A 12,500-nucleotide genomic window follows, 5' to 3' on the forward strand; every position below is an offset into this window, starting at 1 on the left:
GCTTTTTTCTTTGTTTTCTTTTGATTAAGCGCGGGCTTTTTTCTTTGTTTTTTTTGCATTCGCCCCGGCAGACGCGGTTTTTGCGCCGCCCCGGCTGACGCGGTTTTTGCCGCCCCGGCTGACGCAGTTCGGACTTAGCACTTTTCGGCTGTGCCTGGCTGGCGGCCCACTCACTCGATCGCCATGTCTGTTTGCCACAGTTTTCCCGGTGGTGCCGCACCCGGGCTCGCCCCGGCTGACGCAGTTTTCGCGCCGCCCCGGCTGACGCGGTTTCGTGCCGCCCCGGCAGACGCGGTTTTCGCGCCGCCCCGGCTGACGCGGTTTCGTGCCGCCCCGGCAGACGCGGTTTTTTGCCGCCCCGGCTGACGCAGTTCGGACTTGGCACTTTTTGGCTGAGCCTTGCTGGCGGCCCACTCACTCGATCGCCATGTCTGTTTGCCACAGTTTTCCCGGTGGTGCCGCACCCGGGCTCGCCCCGGCAGATGCGTTTTTTTTTTCTTTCGCCCCGGCTGACGCAGTTTTCGCGCCGCCCCGGCAGACGCGGTTTTCGCGCCGCCCCGGCAGACGCGGTTTTTTGCGCCGCCCCGGCTGACGCGGTTTTTTGCCGCCCCGGCTGACGCAGTTCGGACTTGGCACTTTTTGGCTGAGCCTGGCTGGCGGCCCACTCACTCGATCGCCATGTCTGTTTGCCACAGTTTTCCCGGTGGTGCCGCACCCGGGCTCGCCCCGGCTGACGCAGTTTTCGCGCCGCCCCGGCTGACGCGGTTTCGTGCCGCCCCGGCAGACGCGGTTTTTTGCGCCGCCCCGGCTGACGCGGTTTTTTGCCGCCCCGGCTGACGCAGTTCGGACTTGGCACTTTTCGGCTGTGCCTGGCTGGCGGCCCACTCACTCGATCGCCATGTCTGTTTGCCACAGTTTTCCCGGTGGTGCCGCACCCGGGCTCGCCCCGGCAGACGCGTTTTTTTTTTTCTTTCGCCCCGGCTGACGCAGTTTTCGCGCCGCCCCGGCTGACGCGGTTTCGTGCCGCCCCGGCAGACGCGGTTTTTTGCGCCGCCCCGGCTGACGCGGTTTTTGCCGCCCCGGCTGACGCAGTTCGGACTTAGCACTTTTTGGCTGAGCCTGGCTGGTGGCCCACTCACTCGATCGCCATGTCTGTTAGCCACAGTTTTCCCGGTGGTGCCGCACCCGGGCTCGCCCCGGCTGACGCAGTTTTCGCGCCGCCCCGGCTGACGCGGTTTCGTGCCGCCCCGGCAGACGCGGTTTTCGCGCCGCCCCGGCTGACGCGGTTTTTGCCGCCCCGGCTGACGCAGTTCGGACTTAGCACTTTTCGGCTGTGCCTGGCTGGCGGCCCACTCACTCGATCGCCATGTCTGTTTGCCACAGTTTTCCCGGTGGTGCCGCACCCGGGCTCGCCCCGGCTGACGCAGTTTTCGCGCCGCCCCGGCTGACGCGGTTTCGTGCCGCCCCGGCAGACGCGGTTTTCGCGCCGCCCCGGCTGACGCGGTTTCGTGCCGCCCCGGCAGACGCGGTTTTTTGCCGCCCCAGCTGACGCAGTTCGGACTTAGCACTTTTTGGCTGAGCCTTGCTGGCGGCCCACTCACTCGATCGCCATGTCTGTTTGCCACAGTTTTCCCGGTGGTGCCGCACCCGGGCTCGCCCCGGCAGACGCGTTTTTTTTTTTCTTTCGCCCCGGCTGACGCAGTTTTCGCGCCGCCCCGGCAGACGCGGTTTTCGCGCCGCCCCGGCAGACGCGGTTTTTTGCGCCGCCCCGGCTGACGCGGTTTTTTGCCGCCCCGGCTGACGCAGTTCGGACTTGGCACTTTTTGGCTGAGCCTGGCTGGCGGCCCACTCACTCGATCGCCATGTCTGTTTGCCACAGTTTTCCCGGTGGTGCCGCACCCGGGCTCGCCCCGGCTGACGCAGTTTTCGCGCCGCCCCGGCTGACGCGGTTTCGTGCCGCCCCGGCAGACGCGGTTTTTTGCGCCGCCCCGGCTGACGCGGTTTTTTGCCGCCCCGGCTGACACGGTTCGGACTTTGCACTTTTCGGCTGTGCCTGGCTGGCGGCCCACTCACTCGATCGCCATGTCTGTTTGCCACAGTTTTCCCGGTGGTGCCGCACCCGGGCTCGCCCCGGCAGACGCGTTTTTTTTTTTTTTTTCTTTCGCCCCGGCTGACGCAGTTTTCGCGCCGCCCCGGCTGACGCGGTTTCGTGCCGCCCCGGCAGACGCGGTTTTTTGCGCCGCCCCGGCTGACGTGGTTTTTGCCGCCCCGGCTGACGCAGTTCGGACTTTGCACTTTTTGGCTGAGCCTGGCTGGCGGCCCACTCACTCGATCGCCATGTCTGTTTGCCACAGTTTTCCCGGTGGTGCCGCACCCGGGCTCGCCCCGGCAGACGCGTTTTTTTTTTTCCTTCGCCCCGGCAGACGTGGTTCCCCCCCCCCCTCCGTCTTTCTTTTTGTTTTTTTTTTCGCCGCGGCTGAAGTGGATTTTTCGGTGCCTCGACGCCCCGGTAGTCGCGGTTTTTCCGTTTCCGCACGGCCCCGGCTGACGCTGCTCGGTCACAGTCGCCTTTTGTGGTGATTGCAGACTTCTTGAGCGCGGGTGTTTTTTTTTTTTGTTGTTGTTGTTGTTTTATTACGCATTCGCTCCAGCAGACGCTGTTTAGACTTTTTGTTTCCTCTTTTATCCTGCGACGAGGTGACGAGGTTTATTCGGTGCCCCGCCGCCCCGGCTGAAGTGATTTTTCCTGTCCCGTGCCGCCCCGGCTGACGCGGTTGGGACTTCGCGTTTGTTCGGCCGCCACGGGTTTTGGCGCACTCGCTCGGTTGCTTGTTGTTGCCACTTGTTGCGAACCCAGGTTTCTTGAGCGAGCGCGGGCGTTTTTTCTTCCTTTCTTTCTTTGTTCTATGTGTTAGCGAATCGGCCTTTAATATCACACGAGGACTCACAACCAACAATTTTCAGTTTGAAGTGTAAAAAATCTGCAGGTGTTGACGTAACTGACTTGCCCCGTACCCTTGAGTACATCCATGAAGTTCTCGTAGTACTACTAAATCGCATTATTCCAAGTGGAGAAATTCCCATAAACTTGCAAACCTCTACACGAAAATCGGTGCGCGTGATAAAGTTGAAAATTATCGTCCGATATCAAATGTGCCTTCTATAACACAAATTCTAGGAAAAAAAAAAAAAAACACTTGTTCGCCGTTTTCTGCGCCGTGACTGGCAGCACTCCGGCGAAGCGAAACGGGGTCGATTCGAGCACGATATCGGCGTCTTTCGACGTGCTCGCCGGCGACCGTCGCACGAGTACGTCGCACGAGCGCGTCTGCCGGGGCGCCGTTTGCGAAGCCGACGCAAAAGTGGGAACCGCCGCTCGGATGATCGCCGCTTTCGGCAGAGTGAGTGTTGGCACTCCGGGGAAGCGAAACAGCGTGAATGCGCCCACGAAATCGGCGTATTTTGAAGTGCCCGCCGGCGACCGTCGCACGAGTACGGTAAACCGCGTCAGCCGGGGCGTAGTTCGGGACGCCGACGAAAAAGTGGGAAGCGCAACTCGGATCTTCGCCGTTTTTGCAGGAGTGAGTGGCGGCCCTCCTGCGAGACCAAGAAGCATCGATTCGTGCACGAATTCGGCGCCTTTCGACGTGATCGCCGGCGACCGTCGCTCGAGTAGGGCAAACCGCGTCTGCCGGGGCGGGCTTCGGGACGCCGATGCGAAAGTGGGAAACGCTGCTCGGATGTTCGCCGTTTTTGGCCGAGTGAGTGCTGGCACTCGGGCGAAGCCAAACGGGGCCGATTACGGCACGATATCGGCGTCTTTCGACGTGCCCGCCGGCGACCGTCGCACGAGTACGGTAAACCGCGTCAGCCCGGGCGGAGTTCGGGACGCCGATGCGAAAGTGGAGAACGCCGCTCGGATCTTCGCCGTTTTTGGAGGAGTGAGTGGCGGCACTCCGGAGAAGCCAAGGAGCGCCAATTAGCGCACGATATCGGCGTCTTTCGACGCGCTCGCCGGCGACCGTCGCACGAGTAGGGCAAACCGCGTCTGCCGGGGCGGGGTTTACGACGCCGACGCAAAAGTGGGAACCGCCGCTCGGATGTTGGCCGTTTTTGGCAGAGTGAGTGCTGGCACTCCGGCGACGCGAAAGAGCGCGAATGCGCCCACGAAAGTGGCGTATTTGGACGTGCGTGACGGCGACCGCTGCAGGAGTACGAAAAACCACGTCAGCCGGGGCGAGCGACACACGGCGGTCTGGGTGCTTATCGCTGCTATTATAGGGGCACCCCGGCAGACGCAGAAAAAAAAAAAAAATTTTCGACCTTCTTTTTTGCTGGTCGAGCTCGGGTAACCCAGGTCGCAATGGGAGCCGCGCACGAAAGCGGCGTCGCGAGACGCGTTCGCGGTCGCTAGTCGCACGAGCTCGGCAACCGCGTCAGCCGGCGCGGAGTTCGGGATGCCGACGGCTAAGTGGGTACCGCTGCTCGGATGTTCGCCGTTTTTGGCCGAGTGAGTGCTGGCACTCCGGTGAAGCCAAGGAGCGCCAATTCGTGCACGATATCGGCGTCTTTCGACGTGCCCGCCGGCCACCGCCGCACGAGTACGGCAAACCGCGTCTGCCGGGGCGGGGTTCGCGACGCGTACGCAATAGTGGGAACCGTCGCTCGGATGTTCGTCGTCTTTGGCCGAGCGAGTGCTGGCACTCCGGCGAAGCGAAACGGGGCCGATTCGGGCACGATATCGGCGTATTTCGACGTGCTCGCCGGCGACCGTCGCACGAGTACGGCAAAGCGCGTCTGCCGGGGCGAGGTTTGCGACGCCGACGAAAAAGTGGGAAGCGCCGCTCGGATCTTCGCCGTTTTTGCAGGAGTGAGTGGCGGCCCTCCTGCGAGACCAAGAAGCATCGACTCGCGCACGATATCGGTGTCTTTCGACGTGCCCGCCGGCCACCGCCGCACGAGTACGGCAAACCGCGTATGCCGGGGCGGGGTTGGCGACGCCGACGCAAAAGTGGGAACCGCCACTAGGATGTTCGCCGTTTTTGGCAGAGTGAGTGCTGGCACTCCGGCGAAGCGAAAGAGCGCGAATGCGCCCACGAAAGTGGCGTGTTTGGACGTGCTTGACGACGACCACCGCAGGAAAACGAAAAACCACGTCAGCCGGGGCGAGCGACCCATGGCGGTCTGGGTGCTTATCGCTGCTATTATAGGGGCACCCCGGCAGACGCAAAAAAAAAAAAAAAATTTTTTTTCGACATTCTTTTTTGCTCGTCGACCTCGGGTGACCCAGGTCGCAGTGGGAGCCGCGCACGAAAGCGGCGTCGCGAGACGGCTTCGCGGTCGCTAGTCGCACGAGCTCGGCAACCGCGTCTGCCGGGGCGGAGTTCGGGACGCCGACGGCTAAGTGGGAACCGCCGCTCGGATGTTCGCCGTTTGTGGCCGAGTGAGTGCTGGCACTCCGGCGAAGCCAAACGGGGCCGATTCCGGCACGATATCGGCGTCTTTCTACGTGCTCGCCGGCGACCGTCGCACGAGTACGGCAAAGTGCGTCTGCCGGGGCGGGGTTTGCGACGCGTACGCAATAGTGAGAACCGTCGCTCGGATGTTCGTCGTCTTTCGCCGAGCCAGTGCTGGCAATCCGGCGAAGCCGAACGGAGCCGATTCGGGCACGATATCGGCGTCTTTCCACGTGCTCGCCGGCGACCGTCGCACGAGTACGGTAAACCGCGTCAGCCGGGGCGGAGTTCGGGACGCCGATGCGAAAGTGGGAAGCGCCGCTCGGATCTTCGCCGTTTTTGGAGGAGTCAGTGGCGGCACTCCGGTGAAGCCAAGGTGCGCCAATTCGCGCACGATATCGGCGTCTTTCGACGTGCCCGCCGGCCACCGTCGCACGAGTACGGCAAACCTCGTCTGCCGGGGCGGGGTTTGCGACGCCGACGCAAAAGTGGGAACCGCCGCTCGGATGTTCGCCGTTTTTGGCAGAGTGAGTGCTGGCACTCCGGCGAAGCGAAAGAGCGCGAATGCGCCCACGAAAGTGGCGTGTTTGGACGTGCTTGACGACGACCACCGCAGGAAAACGAAAAACCACGTCAGCCGGGGCGAGCGACCCATGGCGGTCTGGGTGCTTATCGCTGCTATTATAGGGGCACCCCGGCAGACGCAAAAAAAAAAAAAAATTTTTTTCGACATTCTTTTTTGCTCGTCGACCTCGGGTGACCCAGGTCGCAGTGGGAGCCGCGCACGAAAGCGGCGTCGCGAGACGGCTTCGCGGTCGCTAGTCGCACGAGCTCGGCAACCGCGTCTGCCGGGGCGGAGTTCGGGACGCCGACGGCTAAGTGGGAACCGCCGCTCGGATGTTCGCCGTTTGTGGCCGAGTGAGTGCTGGCACTCCGGCGAAGCCAAACGGGGCCGATTCCGGCACGATATCGGCGTCTTTCTACGTGCTCGCCGGCGACCGTCGCACGAGTACGGCAAAGTGCGTCTGCCGGGGCGGGGTTTGCGACGCGTACGCAATAGTGAGAACCGTCGCTCGGATGTTCGTCGTCTTTCGCCGAGCCAGTGCTGGCACTCCGGCGAAGCCGAACGGAGCCGATTCGGGCACGATATCGGCGTCTTTCCACGTGCTCGCCGGCGACCGTCGCACGAGTACGGTAAACCGCGTCAGCCGGGGCGGAGTTCGGGACGCCGATGCGAAAGTGGGAAGCGCCGCTCGGATCTTCGCCGTTTTTGGAGGAGTCAGTGGCGGCACTCCGGTGAAGCCAAGGTGCGCCAATTCGCGCACGATATCGGCGTCTTTCGACGTGCCCGCCGGCCACCGTCGCACGAGTACGGCAAACCTCGTCTGCCGGGGCGGGGTTTGCGACGCCGACGCAAAAGTGGGAACCGCCGCTCGGATGTTCGCCGTTTTTGGCAGAGTGAGTGCTGGCACTCCGGCGAAGCGAAAGAGCGTGAATGCGCCCACGAAAGTAGCGTATTTGGACGTGCTTGACGGCGACCGCCGCAGGAGTACGAAAAACCACGTCAGCCGGGGCGAGCGACCCACGGCGGTCTGGGTGCTTATCGCTGCTATTATAGGGGCACCCCGGCAGACGCAGAAAGAAAAAAAAAAATGGGGACATGGCGTGCGTCACCGTGCGGCTTCGCAGCGTTGCCGAAGTCGCCGAGCCCTTCGACTGAGCCGAACGGCGGACAGGGAACGTTGGTCGGCCGTTCTAACCTGTCGGTGCCACGCCGAGACGTCGTTAAGGAAAACCGCGTCGTGGGCCTCTACGACGCCGTCGAGTCGTTGTACGTTTGGTGTCCAGCGTGTCGGCGGCGAGTAGCGGACACGTCGTTCACGACTTCGGTCTTTCGCAGTCGACGCGAACTTGCGGAGAGTCGTGGTGCCTCACGTTTTCGGCAGAAACCGCGGCGGAATTTTCCCGTGCGTGCGCGCACGACCTCGGTGCTGTGCCGTCAGCGTAGTGTTGCACAAACTCGTGGCCTACCCAAGGTGCGGTACGTTTGCGGCCGTATCCTCGGTGGGAATTTCGTGAGTAGGGTCGCAAATTCTACGACCTCGGCGGGTTTGAGAGCGACGTAGACTTGTGGCACGCTCAACATGCCACACGTTTCGGGGCACACCCGCGGTGAAATTTTCTCGAGTACGCTCGTATTAGGGCCCAAGGAGGTCTGGGTACTTATCGCTGCTATTATGTGGGGGTTCTCGTGAGCGGCGTACGCGAAAGCGACCGGGTGTCTGATATGCGGCGGGCTTCGGCCTCGTCAAGCGTGTCCTCGGGTCTGCTCCAGGGGAATCCACGGCAGTCGTCTGCAGCCTCATCCGCTTGATGCGTTAGGGGCTGGTTGTCGGACGGTGCCGTTTTACCACGATATCGAGGTGTGTTCCGTGTCGTCCTCGGGCGATTCAGATGCGAAAGCGCCGAAGACGCGGGCGTGACCCGTCGTCTGGCGGCTTTGCAGTCTCGGCTCCGTTGCTAGTTCCGGCCGGTCCACCGACAGTGCAGCGGGCTTGGGCAACCCGCACGGCGCGACCGAGTCGATGCAACGAAAAAGAGCGAGCATGAACGTGCTTCTTGCCGCACGGCTCCCACTCGTCTTTCGGGAAGGTTGTGCCGTAGCGAGCTCGAACGCCGTCATCTCGGAGTGCAAAATAAGCGTGTTGGGGCGCCTGAAGGTGGCCTCCGCCGCACACAGACTGCGTCCGGCCCGCCGAGGGCGAGGACGGACGCGCAGTCGAACGATTACCTGGTTGATCCTGCCAGTAATCATATGCTTGTCTCAAAGATTAAGCCATGCATGTCTAAGTACATGCCGAAATAAGGCGAAACCGCGAATGGCTCATTAAATCAGTTATGGTTCCTTAGATCGTTTCTTCCTACTTGGATAACTGTGGCAATTCTAGAGCTAATACATGCAGTGAGCCTGGAGCCCTTTGGGTAACGGGTGCTTTTATTAGACCAAGATCGATCGGGTTTCGGCCCGTATTGTGTGGTGACTCTGGATAACTTTGTGCTGATCGCATGGCCACGAGCCGGCGACATTTCTTTCAAGTGTCTGCCTTATCAACTTTCGATGGTAGGTTACTTGCTTACCATGGTTGTTACGGGTAACGGAGAATCAGGGTTCGATTCCGGAGAGGGAGCCTGAGAAACGGCTACCACATCCAAGGAAGGCAGCAGGCGCGCAAATTACCCACTCCCGGCACGGGGAGGTAGTGACGAAAAATAACAATACGGGACTCTTTTGAGGCCCCGTAATTGAAATGAGTACACTCTAAATCCTTTAACGAGGATCAATTGGAGGGCAAGTCTGGTGCCAGCAGCCGCGGTAATTCCAGCTCCAATAGCGTATACTAAAGCTGCTGCGGTTAAAAAGCTCGTAGTTGGATCTCAGTTCCAGACGAGTAGTGCATCTACCCGATGCGACGGCTCGGACTGAACATCATGCCGGTTCTTTCTTGGTGCACTTCATTGTGTGCCTCGAGATGGCCGGTGCTTTTACTTTGAAAAAATTAGAGTGCTCAACGCAGGCGAGTCGCCTGAATAAACTTGCATGGAATAATAGAACAAGACCTCGTTTCTGTTCTGTTGGTTTTTGGAATACGAGGTAATGATTAAGAGGGACGGACGGGGGCATTCGTATTGCGGCGCTAGAGGTGAAATTCTTGGACCGTCGCAAGACGAACTACTGCGAAAGCATTTGCCAAGAATGTTTTCATTGATCAAGAACGAAAGTCAGAGGTTCGAAGGCGATCAGATACCGCCCTAGTTCTGACCATAAACGATGCCAACCAGCGATCCGCCTGAGTTACTCAAATGACTCGGCGGGCAGCTTCCGGGAAACCAAAGTATTTGGGTTCCGGGGGAAGTATGGTTGCAAAGCTGAAACTTAAAGGAATTGACGGAAGGGCACCACCAGGAGTGGAGCCTGCGGCTTAATTTGACTCAACACGGGAAAACTTACCCGGCCCGGACACTGGGAGGATTGACAGATTGAGAGCTCTTTCTTGATTCGGTGGATGGTGGTGCATGGCCGTTCTTAGTTGGTGGAGCGATTTGTCTGGTTAATTCCGATAACGAACGAGACTCTAGCCTATTAAATAGGTGCGGGGTTCCCAGCACCTTACAACCTTCTTAGAGGGACAAGCGGCTCCTAGCCGCACGAAACAGAGCAATAACAGGTCTGTGATGCCCTTAGATGTCCGGGGCCGCACGCGCGCTACACTGAAGGAAGCAGCGTGTCTTTATCCCTGTCTGAAAAGACTGGGTAACCCGTGGAACTTCTTTCGTGATTGGGATAGGGGCTTGCAATTGTTCCCCTTGAACGAGGAATTCCCAGTAAGCGCGAGTCATAAGCTCGCGTTGATTACGTCCCTGCCCTTTGTACACACCGCCCGTCGCTACTACCGATTGAATGATTTAGTGAGGTCTTCGGACCGATGTCCGGCGCGGCCTTTCGGTTGCGCCGGTCTGTTGGAAAGATGACCAAACTTGATCATTTAGAGGAAGTAAAAGTCGTAACAAGGTTTCCGTAGGTGAACCTGCGGAAGGATCATTAACGGATTGTGAAGGGTGAGCGCCTCAGCTGCGTCTGCGCCCGACACTTTCTGCCGCTGACCCCGTTTGGACGCGGGGTCGGCTTTTCCCCACGGGGCTGCCTGAATGTGGAGCGGCACCCCGTGACAAATTGTTGCGCCCAGCGGACGCCAACACCGCGACCTTGGACGGTCGGCCAGGTGGCGGACGCGGGTACAAACGGCGCAACGCACTCATAGGTCGGCTTTCGACCCGCCACTGCACCGTGGCTCGAAGCGCTCGAAATGCGCGACCCGACCGCTGCGGGACCGCCTAGTACTGTAAACAGGAGCGGCGGAGCGCGAACGGCGAGTCGTGGTTACGTCGGTAGAAGGCGAGGCTGCGCGTTCCCGAAACGCCAGCCGAGTGCCCTCCCGACCGTTCGAGCGTGCAAGAACGAGACCCGACAATCGCGCGGCGACTGCCAAGTACGAGAGGAACGGCACAAGCGTCGGCGGTCGGTCAAGGAACTGGCGATGTGACGGGTCCGCTGTGCACCAGTGCATACCGTCCCGCCGTCCGCGGCAAGCGCCTCCGCGTCCTCGGGTGACGGAGGCTGCCGGTCGGTTCTTGCAGGCGAGGGATCTCGCTGGCACCGGTTCGCGTTGACGCGCGGCCGGTCATGGCACGGCGATGCGACGGCCGAGGTGCGCAGTACTCGATGGAGGAACCGCACGCTCCGATGACCGTCCCGCCCTCCGCGGCGTATGCGTACCGACCGTAATGGTTGCAGCAGCGCCGGCCGGCTTTTGAATTCGCCACACGAAACACGGTGCGAGATCGCGGTTAGGGGAGCGTCGACGTTGCCAGGCGTTTTGCTTGCTGCCGAGGGAAAGGCGGCACGGCCACGTCGCGCTCGTCGCGATTAGCGGGTCTGCGCGCTTTGGGAAGGTGCCGCAACGACTTGCCGAAAGAGGAAGCACGGAAGAACGAGGGACTTGGACGTCCCGACAATTGAACGCACTTGCGGCCAGGCCCTTGCTGGCTTCGTTCTTCCGCCTCGAGTAGGCTCGTACGCGGCTCCGGCGCCGAAAGTGGTCCTTGGCACCGACTTCGGTGGACGTGGGAAGTGCCGCGCAAGTACGGCGCGCCTGGCTCCACCTGTTGGCTAAAGTAGGCAGCCGGATCGGCATTTTGGTGTGCGGTGGCAAACCGTGGATGCGAAAAAAGCTTGTGCGATTTCGTGGAACAAAAAGCGGGGGTCCCCCTTTTTATGCGGAGGAGACCGACCCGCCCGCCGTGGTGAACCGCGACGCCACGGTAAAAACGGGAGAGGCTTGTCGATGGGACCGTGCATCCCGCGCTCCACGGAGGCCGGGAGGCGGCCGCCCGAGGAAATGTGTAGCCGTCGAGGCCCGCATCTGCGTGCACTCTTATCCAAATGGGTGTACCGCAGGCATTTTCTGGTTAGGCGGGCCAATGAGAGCGAGCACACAACGATACCTACGGGTCCGGCTTGGAGAACCGGCTTCGACGCCTCCCGAGTATTTATAGAGGGGTGGACCACGAAAGCACTCGCAAGTAGCGGAAGCGAAACGCCGTCCGAAACACACCGTTTGCTCGATTTGCGGCAGCCGAAAAAGGCGCGGCAGAGTTTTGGAGTCCAAGCGTGCGCTGAAAAGCGCCCTTCTTGGCCACTGTTTGGCCGAGTGCCAGAAACGTTTGGTTTTGACTGTACGGAATTGAACAAACACTTTTTCACGACTCTAAGCGGTGGATCACTCGGTTCTCGGGTCGATGAAGAACGCAGCCAGCTGCGAGACTTGGTGTGAATTGCAGGACACACTGAGCACTGATTCTTTGAACGCACATTGCGGCCTTGGGTCTTCCCTTGGCTTCGTCTGTCTGAGGGTCGGATCACATATCAAGAGAGCCTTCGGCGCACAAGGGAACGTGAGCCGTCGACTCGTTTTGACCGCGTCGGCAACACGGACAGCACGCTGAACACCTCACAGCGAGCGCCAACAGCGGCCACTCAAGGGCGAGACGGTGGCGACCGTCGTGCCAGAGCCCAACCGAAACGGGGGCGACCGACTGCATTGAGGATGTGGCACCTCGTTGAGACCGCCGCAGGACTTCGAGTCGGAAGGAAGCCTGCAGGGAAAGTGCGGTCGAGGTTGCGTACTCCTCTCTGCGACCGGGCGCGCAAGAGCTGCGAGAGCCACGGACGCGCAACTTTAACGCACGGTAAACACGAGGAGCGAAAGCCGGCCAGCAAAGCTTCTCCAGCCGTGCGCAAAGTGCGCGAGATCGCAGCCTTGCGTTGCGCTTGTTGCCCTCGAAGTAAGCAGGGTGTCCCGTAGACCGGGCGCTCGAACACGCTGCGGGGCCGTGCCTCCTCCAGGCTTTGCCGCGCGAACAGGGAACGTTCGCGCGCAAAGCGCAGGGAGGTGAGGAGGCTGCGCCCGACGTTTGCGGTTCGCT

General features: G+C 60.8%; 2 non-coding genes across 2 annotated transcripts; both read left to right on the forward strand.

Moving 5' to 3' along the window:
• The first annotated feature begins 8,244 nt into the window (after window positions 1-8,244).
• LOC142791793 (small subunit ribosomal RNA) lies at window positions 8,245-10,059 on the forward strand. Its single transcript, XR_012890421.1, has one exon. It is a non-coding gene; the product is annotated as a small subunit ribosomal RNA (ribosomal RNA).
• Window positions 10,060-11,778: 1,719 nt separating this feature from the next.
• On the forward strand, window positions 11,779-11,931 carry LOC142791758 (5.8S ribosomal RNA). Its single transcript, XR_012890394.1, has one exon. It is a non-coding gene; the product is annotated as a 5.8S ribosomal RNA (ribosomal RNA).
• Window positions 11,932-12,500: the final 569 nt, after the last annotated feature.

The sequence above is a fragment of the Rhipicephalus microplus genome, unplaced genomic scaffold (genome assembly GCF_043290135.1).
Source record: "Rhipicephalus microplus isolate Deutch F79 unplaced genomic scaffold, USDA_Rmic scaffold_188, whole genome shotgun sequence".
Lineage (NCBI taxonomy): Eukaryota > Metazoa > Arthropoda > Arachnida > Ixodida > Ixodidae > Rhipicephalus > Rhipicephalus microplus.